Source organism: Talpa occidentalis, unplaced genomic scaffold (genome assembly GCF_014898055.3).
Source record: "Talpa occidentalis isolate TD23 unplaced genomic scaffold, MPIMG_talOcc4v2.1 talOcc4.15, whole genome shotgun sequence".
Taxonomy (NCBI): Eukaryota; Metazoa; Chordata; class Mammalia; order Eulipotyphla; family Talpidae; genus Talpa; species Talpa occidentalis.
This window is the reverse complement of record NW_023601543.1, coordinates 48,694,120-48,704,994: the sequence shown is the minus strand read 5'-3', so window position 1 is coordinate 48,704,994 and position 10,875 is coordinate 48,694,120. Positions and strand designations below refer to the sequence as shown.

Below are 10,875 nucleotides of genomic sequence, written 5' to 3'. Positions count from 1 at the left end.
TCCTAACTTACATAATAGGTCTCTCCCTAGGAGGTATAGTGTACATTCTGGTACATACAGCAAGGTTAACATTTGAAGAAAGCTCTTGGTTTATTCTTTTCATGACATCCCAGCTATTTAACAAGTTCAGGATGTTAAAATCTAAGTAGGTGACTCCCGTGTCAATTAAAGAATAGATGAGTCTGTCCCCCTAATTTCAAGGTCATCTGGAGGCCCTCCAGTGTGATGGGAATCTGATTGCTAGAAGCTAGCTGAGCAGTCCCTTGGTACCTTAAGTCATTATTGAATTGAACTATCTGGTGCCATGGGTCATCATGTCTCTGGGGATTGAGGCAATCTTTTTCCTTAACTCTCTGGGGACAGAAGGAGTATTCACCCTTCCCATGTCCCTCCTTGTTGCATATAGCACACTGATTTGCCCACAACTTAAAGGAAATGGGATCCTCCTGGCTGGAGGCCAGGGATATTCAACAAAAGTTGTCCTTAAAAATTATTCTTTCCGGGCCTCCCCTGGTGGCACAGCGGTTGAGCGCTGGGCTGCAAAGCTGCCTACAGCCTCTGCAGCGCCTGCTCGATCCACGGCTGCTCCCCGGCCACCAGGCAAGGGTCCCACATGGCACGCAGACCTCTCCTGCTGTGCCCGCTGCTCCCCTCAGCAGAGTACTTCGGTCCTTCTGCCTGTTCTGCTCCCCACTCTGGCTCTGGTGAATTCTCTCACACACCCCCGCCCCACACTTCTGACTGTACCCAGTGTTTGTATACATTTAAAAATAAATAAATAAATAAAAAATTTAAAAAAAAATTATTCTTTCCTCGGCCTCCCCTGGTGGTGCAGCGGTTATGCGCTGGGCTGTGAAGCTGCCCACAGCCTCTGCTGTGCCAGTTCAATCCCCGGCCACCCGCGAGGGTCCCACATGGCGCGACAGACCTCTCCTTCCACGCCCACTGCTCCCCTCAGCAGTGTATTTCAGTCGGTCTCCCTGTTCTGTTCCCTGCTCTGGCTCTGGTGAATTCTCTCACACTCCCATGCTTCCGACTGTACCAGTGCTTGCATAAATAAATAAATAAATCTTTGAAAAAAAAAATTCTTTCCTAGTCTTTTCCTGGACTGACCTGGAAGGACAAGTGCCAGTAGGATGACTTGCTATTTGAAACACTTCTTTATTTCCTCCTTTGCTAAGTCTTCCCCCACTGCCAGAAGGCTGATTCCACCAGATTGGAAGATGGGGTCCTATATGCACTTTCTGTGAATTTCACCAAATATCAAGGCACACAGAATTATAAAGTAGGTGTTTAGGACTATGGATCCAGTTGGGGGGTTCATATCCAAAGAGGCATATTTTTATAATATTTCTTTCACATTTTCTATGAAAGTAGAATACACTAAGCCTCCTTGATAATATCATCATTAGCTCTCAACCAATTGACAGATCCCTAGCTACCCAGCTTCATTATCTTTTTTTTTTTAATCTTTTTTTAAAGATTTATTTATTTATTTATTTATTTATTTATTTATTTATTTATTTATTTATTTATTTATACAAGCACTGGGTACAGTCAGAAGCACGGGAGGGTGAGAGAATTCACCAGAGCCAGAGCGGGGAGCAGAGCAGGCAGAAGGACCGAAGTACACTGCTGAGAGGGGCAGCGGGCGGCAGGAGAGGTCTGTGCGCCATGTGGGACCCTCCTCCAGTGGCCGGGGAGCAGCCGGGGATCAAACCGGTGCTGCAGAGGCTGCGGGCAGTTTCGCAACCCAGCGCTCAACCGCTGCGCCACTAGGGAGGCCCCAGCTTCATTATCTTTATGAAAAGGTTGCTTTACTGCTCAAGGGATCAGGAGTAAGGGGTCTTGGTTATTGGGATTCTACTGGTAGAATCCTACTGGTAGAATTCTACTGGTAGACTGGGTTACCTGGGACATCCCAGTTATCTCTGTCCACCTCCTCTCTTGCTTTCTCTAGGACTGCAGACTTTCCTTCCCCTATAAGAAGGTTGGTGAGAGAGGTCCCCCATGTGAGTCAGTGAGTCTAGAAAATGTTTTCCACTGTGGCCACGAATTTCTCTAGATCATCCCAGAGATGTGTGGAGTGGAACTGCCAATTATACAGGCACATCCATGAGCCCACTTTGCCATTAAGTACATTAGGGTATAGAGTCCACAAATGGGGTTCTGGGTTTCTATTTTTCTCATCCAGACTTTTACAACTGCAACCTAGACATAAGCCACAGGGGCCTGGGTATTGGAATTGCCCCTGGTAAAAAACAAGGGTCAAATCATTATGTTTTGGGAGAGCCGTGTGCATTGAGTAAGGCAGCCAAGACCCATGACCCCCTCCACTGGGGACTCTTCCTAGTCATAGAGTTCTCCCTGAAACTGTGCAAAGCCTGGGAGGTTTTATTCACAAAGGAATAAAAGAAAAGAGTTCCTCAGGCCATAATTGGATAACTATCCTACTCCAGATAGTGTCTGCAAAGGCTGTTATTGCAAGATGGTGTTGTCTTTTTGATTAGAGACTGGAGTTGGTGGAAAACTGGTAAGTGGTGGACCAGGACCCAACTCACAGTGGCAGCGGGGGTAGTGTCACAGCAGCACAGCAGAAATCTGAAAGCCAGGCTGTACAGCACCAGATACAACAGGACCAGATGGTAGTGCCAGATGTGATGGAGGTAGGGGCAGCATTGAAGTAGAGGTATTAGAGGATCAGAAGTGGTGGACAGCTCTTAGAGGTGGCTGCACATTAGCTAATTGCAGAAAACTCTTTTAGAGTCAGTATTAGGGGGCCAGACACCAGTGTACAGTTATTTCAGAAATGGTGGGAATAAGCCAATAGTAGACAGCTTTTTTAGAGAATCCAGCCAAAAGCCAGGAGTGCACAGGTCAGCAGGTGATGTGGAAGCAGGTCTAGAAGCAGAAATAGAGTTTCAGTGGTATATACACGTGGAGATCAGATGTGAAATTCTTCAGTGAATGAAGGTTTTGATGAGATAATTACCAACTAGAGTCTCCCATTCAATGAATGAAGATGTCTCTTGCCCCAGCTTATATTCTCTTCAGGTTGCCTGACTTTCTAACCTGATTGGTCTGTTTCAAAACACCAGTATGTGCTCAAACCTGATTGATGCTTTTACAAAACCTGGATGGTGCCAGATCAAGCTCAAATCTCATTGGTCCATTTACAAAATTATAAAGTCTTAAAAACTAAAATCAAAATCAACAACTACAAACTAGAGCAACTATAGAGCAAAATCAGCAACTATAAACCAGAGACACATTATGGGATTGGGGGGAGAAGGGAGTAGGATCAAAGCAAGGGAGGTGGGAATTGTATGGGGACTATAACAAAGATAAAAATGCATACATTGTGCAAAAATGAAAAATGATGTAAAAATATATAAAAAAAAAACTGAAACCCCACCAGCGTGTGAAAAACAACCTGCACTGAAATCAGGCAGCCTTATGCCAGTGGTAGGCCCCACAGTGGAGTAGGATAGAAAAGCTCCACTGCATTTATATAATGCTGACCAGGTTTAAATCTGAGTCATGGATCTCCAAAACCGCCAGTTTTTCAAAATCCAAACCCAGTTTGCACCGTGTTGTTAGTAGGTTCACCCTGGGTGTTGTGGTAGGTTCACACTGGGTGGTTCACACTGGGTATTGTGGTAGGCACAATGTCCCAAAAACAGTGCTAGTCATGCCCTACTGCCTCTGGTTGCTGAGGTGGGCCAACAGTGGATTTTGCCATGGCCTGCTGCCCTCAGTTGCTAAGGGGAGACTGCAGAAGAGACAATCATGTGTTGTTGCACCCCAATCCGGGAACCATGGTGGGGGGCTCCTCTTACATCCTCACTTAGTTGCCTGGTGGTCAGGCTGAGGGAGAGGGAGTCACTATACCTCCTTTGTGGACTCAGAGAACAGGCCATGTTTTTGGGGACTCCCTCCCCAGGCTCCCTGGAGGACCTAAAAGGGAGCACATAATCCATCACTTACCCGAGTGCAGGTGGTGGTTGAGCTTAGCTATGGTCCAGCACACCTAAAGCTGGCAGGTATTCAGCTATGGCCATGCCCACATGGTTTCTGTCCATGGTCAGGCAGAAGTGTAGCTGGCATGTAGGCCTGAAACAGAAGCCTTACCACTTGAGCTGAAGGGCATAGCAGCTTTGTTGCACTGCATGTGGGCAGCCCCTCTTTCTACTCTAGCACAAGTAGCTTTGAAAGCAGCAGTGATGGAGGCAGTGGCAGCTCTGATGGTGGCCAGTATTTCTCTACTGGCTGTATTTCACTTCCATCTGCTACTACGAACTGAATTCTGGTCTACTGCTTACTATTGTGCCAACAGCTCAAGGCCCTCATCGAAGGGACACCATCTTGCTTGAGCAGCCTTTGTCATTGATTACTGCACACTGTTGTGGACACTATCTGGAGTGAGACAGGCAGCCGTATGCGATCTTAGAAACACATTCCTTTTCCCCAATCTCCAGTTCATTAAATAAACCCATTTGTTGTTTCATCCTGAGCCTAGCGGTCTTGCAATAGTCAGCACACAGATGAGAACTTACAGACAGTGCCCTGCCTCCATCCTTTGGCACTGTTTTAAGCTAAGAGGGTGTGTACAGACATCAAAAGCCCAAAGTCTTCACCACCCATCCTTTGCAAGAGTTTCAGAAAAGTCCCCCATCTCACCCACAGACCTTGCTCAGTGGGACCTAAAAGTTTGACTTTGGCTTAATTCCACAGTCCTGAGTGACCAAATTTTCTGGATTCCTATCTGGCTTTATTGAAAGACCCAATCAAGGATACAAGCAAAGGACATTTATTGTGGATCACATAATATGATAGGGGTGGCACAGCCCTGAGCCATACTCTGAGTCTGAGAATAACAGGGTTTCACGGTGTTGGTAACCATGATAGGGTAATGGGGAAGCAAGGTGGAAGGCCTCTTTCTCACTGGTGATTGGCTGACTGGGATTTTGTGGTATTTGTATTAGTCTGGAAGGCTCAGCAACAGGAAGGGAACAAAGACCGGTTCCAGTGGCCCTGTAACACTACTGACAAGGTTTAGTCAGTCAGAAGCAAGTGTACATACTGGAGTTATCTAGGCCCTGATAGTGGTTTGTTCTTTTCAGAGACACTTTAGCTTGTTTTACAGAAATGGTTTTATTCTGTTCAAATAATCTAGGTGCTCAAAATGCATTTGCTTCTGTTATAACAAGTGATACTTATTTTGTCAATATAAACTGTGCTCCACTAGAATATAAACTGTGCTCCACTAGAATAATATTTCTTATATATATATATATATATATATATATATATATATATATATATATATATATATATATTATGCTTATCCCTGTCTACTATACACTATTCTATTTTAGGAATAATTGTTAGAGATTCCATTTATTTAAAGCTACAATTCCTCTAGTAAGTCATAGTTCCTTTGATATTTCAGCCAGAATCCTCTAAAATAAATAAAAAAAAGACTTCTAGAAAAAGTTCCAGGAGAGAGCATTGATTTCCTTCTCATGTGAACTATCATTTGCACAATGGGAATGATACAACTAGAAAAGATGATTCAAAACTTGTCTCTGACTTCAGCAGAAGTCATTAAATGATATTATTTTTACTGTAGAAGTCCAATAAATTCTAATTCTAAATCCATTAACTAGAGTTATCATGGAAAGTTGTATAGCCAAGGGAGAGTTTGTGTTACAGCATATAATTTTTGATAACATTTCTAGAAATACTAAAGGCAAGTAGAACAGTCTGTGATTAAGAGCAAAAACACCTGGCTCTCCAAAATAAACTCTGAATTCTGGCATATGCTTTCATTGCCTGGAGTTTTATAATCAAAATCTATTACAAGGACTAATAGTCATTTTGTTTTTAACAACTAACTGTGTAGTTGACTGATATATCCTGACCAGAGCATAAAATGCTATTAATCATCCACAGTGATGTCTGCTAGTTCAGTAAGTCATAGAAGAAGAGGAAAGATTATCAAGTTCAACTTCAGAAAACATTTAATGCACACACTCCTGATCTTAATAATATAATAATCATAATAGTAAAGTTCTGGTATATTGAACTCTAGTTGGAAGATCCTTTTCTGGTCTCAAAATGGAGGTAAAACTGCCACCCAGATGGCCCCAGCCCAACTCCCACTGCAGTCATGGGGGTGGGCAACCAAAGCAGTTGAGAAAATTGTTTATGGGTGGAGCTGTGAAACTACAGATGATAGTTTAAAGAACATTTTGAGAAATAGGGCACACATACAGGTTGTGAGGTGATAAGAGACCCCAAGCAAAATGTTCTAGGACCATTGATTCCGTGGACTTACCGCTGTGTTGGAGAGGTCGATGCAGCAATGTGTGCTTGAGCACACAAGGTTAGTTGGCTTGTAATGGAACCAAAGGGAGCTGTTCCTAGAAAGGATCCTGTAGTGTCTTCCTATTTAACAGTGTAGAAAAAAATTTTTGGTGGCATTAAATAAGATACACAAAAATATAACTTGAGAGATTACTTTGAAAAGTAGGGCAATATAGCAACCATAGAAGTTAAGGAAGACTGACTGGAAAAAAAGAGAGGATTTGCTTTCATAACTTTTGACACTCATGATACACTAGATAAAATTTTTGTTTAGAAATGCCACACTACCAGGGTCTCCCTGGTGGCGCAAGGGTTAACATGCAACCTATAAAGCTATCCACAGCCACTGCAGCACAGCTTGAATTCCTAGCCAGCCAGGGAGCAACCCAGATGGTGCAGCAGACCTCTTCTGCCTCACCCTGCTGCTCCCCTCAGCAGTGTACTCCAGTCAATCTGCCTGTTCTGTTTCCCACTCTGTCTCGGGTGAATCCTCTCACCCTCCCACACCTCTGGCCTGTACCCCAGCTCTTGTATGCATAAATAAATAAATCTTTAAAAAATAATTATCACACTACCAATGGGCATAATTGTGAAATAAAAATGGCCCTTTCTAGACAAGAAATGCAGTCTGCTGGATTACAAATAAGTCGTGGTGGTGTGGCTAGCAACATTATGGGTCATAGAGGTAACCTTGGCTTCGGTTGTAGAAACTTTGGTGGAAGAGGATGTTATGGTGGTAGAGATGGTGACATCAGAAATAGTTTTGGAGGAGGTCATGGTGGCAACTATGGTGGTGGTCCTGGTTGTAATATAGGAGGCTATGGTAGTATTAGACTGGGTTATGGAAACTCAAGTGGTGGGCATAATATGATGGTTATAATGAAGGAGGAAACTTTGGCAGACATTAATGGTGGTGGCAGAAACTATAGTGGTTTTTGAAATTATATTGGACAACAGCAATCAAATTATTAACCCATGAAGGGAGGCAGTTTGGTTGGAAGAAGCACAGGCAGTCCTGTTTTGGTGGTTATGAATCTGGTGGTAGAAGTGGTGGCTGTGATAGCAAAAGGTTCTAAAAAATATTTTGCAGAAAAGTGCTACAGTTCTTAGAGGGAGAGCAAGTGAGCTATCAGGAAAGCTACAGGTTACTTTGAAGCAGTCATCCCAAATCTATTAAAGGAAATTAAAAAAAAATTTGCCACAGAACTGTCCATAATCAGAAAAGTTATTGCAGCTTAAACTGGAAACATTTCTTGTTCAGCTCTTGTATTGCCACACTGCACAAAAAGTACAGCTATTAGGTAATGCCATATAATGCCAATTAGATTTACATTCCTGAGGTCTTTTATCTGTTGTAGTTTTTTCTCTTTCTTTGCATTATATCATATATATTGCCCTGTAAATTGTGGTAGTGGTAACAGTATGAAAAAATTCAGGAAATTTTAAGTTTTCAATATATGTGTAGTTCAGTTTTTCCACATTTTAGTATAGAAATTTTAACAAAATGCAGTTTTGAACATGTCTTCTTGTAAGTTAACAAGTAAAGAATGCTAATTACTACTTTGTATTACTTTGCTAAAGTTAACTATAATGAAACTTTAACAGGGTGGTGCCCAGGAAAAGGGGAAGTTCCAGGTTCTCTGCCCCACCCAAAGGAGGGTGGAGCTGAGCAGGTAGGAGAAAAAGCTGGAGAAGAGACTGAGAAGGAAGGAGGCAGTGTAGAGAGCCAGAAAGAGAACTGAAAGAGGCACATGGAGCAGGGAGACATGTGAAGAAATTATGCTTGCCTTTTGGTTGTGGACTGGTGGAAACGGATGTGGGTGAGAGACCCATGGGGAGGACAACAATGACAGCTTTTATCTTGATTTTGATATTGCTCTTGTCCTCCAAGATTTGTCTGGTTGTTTCTGGTCCTTTCCTATGGGTCCCCTCCAAAAGGTGCTTTAGACTTGTGGCAGGCTTTTGGGCCTTGCTCTGGGTCAATACCATTTGGATGGACTTTTTCCCACAAGGGGTTGGGTAACTATGGGTGCTTGATGTAGAAACTATATTCTTTATCTATTCTGTATTGTTCCCTGATTGTATTAAAGTTCCTTTCCATTAAAGGTCTTATATGTTTTGTGTTGATGCAGCGGATGGCAGAACCTATTTAGAACAGGCAGGTTTGGGGGCTCTACTACTGCCCTGTAACAAAAAGACTGCTGCCTCACAGGTCAAGGGGTATCTATTTTCATTTCCAAACCATGAAATTAATAGCCACCAACATGTGGAGAGAATAGATATTTGATTGTTTGTAATGTGTTTTTAGATAAATAGAACTGGGTATGCACATTAGCATGTTTGTGAATGTAACAGCATTGAGATCTACCTTCAAATGAAAAATCTCAAAATTTCAAAGAAAATATTGGCAGTGGTGAAAATCTGGATATCATAGATTAATGTACTACAGCCTGATACCATATGTCTTTGGCCATAAGGAGGAAGGTGAGAAAGAAAATAATCAGCACCTCACATCCAGACTGAGCTGGCATTCAGTTAAATCTCTATATTAATACAAAATGGTCTGACATAATAACAAGTCCATTGTATCCCCCCATTGGACATAAGTAATCTCAAAGAACACAACCGTAGAAAGGATTACTGAGACCACAATAAAATGAAACAAAACAAGGCCACTTCATGATTTTGTCTAAACACAAATAAAACAATATCATAAAATTACCCCACTCCCCACTCCCACTTCCATCAACCCTCCTACAAATCATGCAATTAAGCCAAGATCCAACAGTAAGTTCTTTTTCACAGCCTTTTACTAAGAGGGAACCTCATGATTCCCTAAATCCAAGGAGTTATAGACCCAACTTTTTTAACTACAGGTGTATTCTAGTGGGCTTGGGTTAAAAGTCATCAACATAGTAGGTGCTCAATAAATATTTGTTAAATTCGTATAATCTGCTTCTTTTCCCAATTTGTTCTATACGAGATACCATGGAAGTGTGAAATTCAGTGGTTTATCTCAGATTAAATTTTCTTCAACTGCATGTAGCCCTTTACAAGATTATATATATATATATATATATATACACACACACACACACACACACACATATATATATATTTATTTATTTTATACATTTTACATTTTTCATTTTTGCACACTGTATGCATTTTTATCTTGGTTATATTTCCCATACAAATCCCACCTCCCTTGTTTTAATCCTACTCCCTCCTCACCCCCTCCCCCCCGTAGTGTGTCTCTGATTTATAGTTGCTTGTTGATTTTGATTTTTACTTTATTAGAATTAGGGTTTTTCCTGGTCCCTTATTTAGGTTTTCTAAATTTCCTACTATGAGTCAGACCATCAAATATTTTTCTATTTCTTTCTGGCTTATTTCTCTGAGCATGATCCCTTCCAGCTCCATCCATGTTGCTGCAAATTGCATGCATTCATCTTTTTTGATTGCTGAGTAACAAGATTCTACTGATCCCTGTCACCCTTCTATGCATGTGTGTATATATATATATATATGTGTGTGTGTGTTTTCTTAAAATATGTTTATGTATATATGTATCATTAAATATTTATATATGTGTTTGTATTCATTGATCAAAGAATGGAAGAGAGTGAGCTCATGTTCAAACGATACCTGCTCCCAAAGCAAAGGGATACAGGGTCCTTTATGAGGGAAGAGCTGCATATCAGGGACCAAAAATAGAGTTCTGGTGTGATGTGCAGGTAGGACTTCTTTTTATACTAGGCACCTTTACACATGTATTTCTTCCCACACATCACCTATTTTTATGTATATATTTATGTATATATTTTATGTATATATTTATTATGTATATATTTCCCACACATCACCTATATTTATGTACATATGTATCATATTAAATATTTATATATGTGTTTGCATTCATTGATCAAAGAATGGAAGAGAGTAAGCTCATGTTCAAAAGATACCTGCTCCCAAAGCAAAGGTATACAGGGTCCTTTATGAGGGAAGATCTGCATATCAGGGACCAAAAATAGAGTTCTGGTGTGATGTGCAGGTAGGACTTCTTTTTACACTGGGCACCTTTACACATGTATCTTTTTCCCACACATCACCTATTGTGATATTGGGAATAACTGGTTTGATATTGTCCTGTGGCTTCTAGCATCCTACTTTGATGCCTCCTTACCATAATAAGGATAACATGTCCTGGTTCTCTTCTTGCCTTGCTGGTTTCTTTATTGCATTCTCTACTCAGTCTATTTTTTAAATGTTGGAGATCCATGGGATTCTACACACTGTTCTTGGGAGATTTATTTTACTCCTAGGATTTCAACTACAATCAATATAATAATGACTTCAAATTTCTATATCTTACCAAGATTTTTGTCTTGCCTGCCCATTAACTCTACTTGTATATATCACATCAACAACTAATAGTTCATTATCTTCTCCACTGTTCTTTAGAATCCCCTCTTGCAAATTTTTACTTAGGAATTCCATCCCTCA

The 10,875-nt window shown here is 41.2% G+C and overlaps 1 pseudogene; it reads left to right on the top strand.

Annotated features, from left to right (window-relative positions):
* The first annotated feature begins 6,120 nt into the window (after nt 1–6,120).
* LOC119245637 (heterogeneous nuclear ribonucleoprotein A3-like) lies at nt 6,121–7,445 on the top strand (annotated as a pseudogene).
* Nucleotides 7,446–10,875: the final 3,430 nt, after the last annotated feature.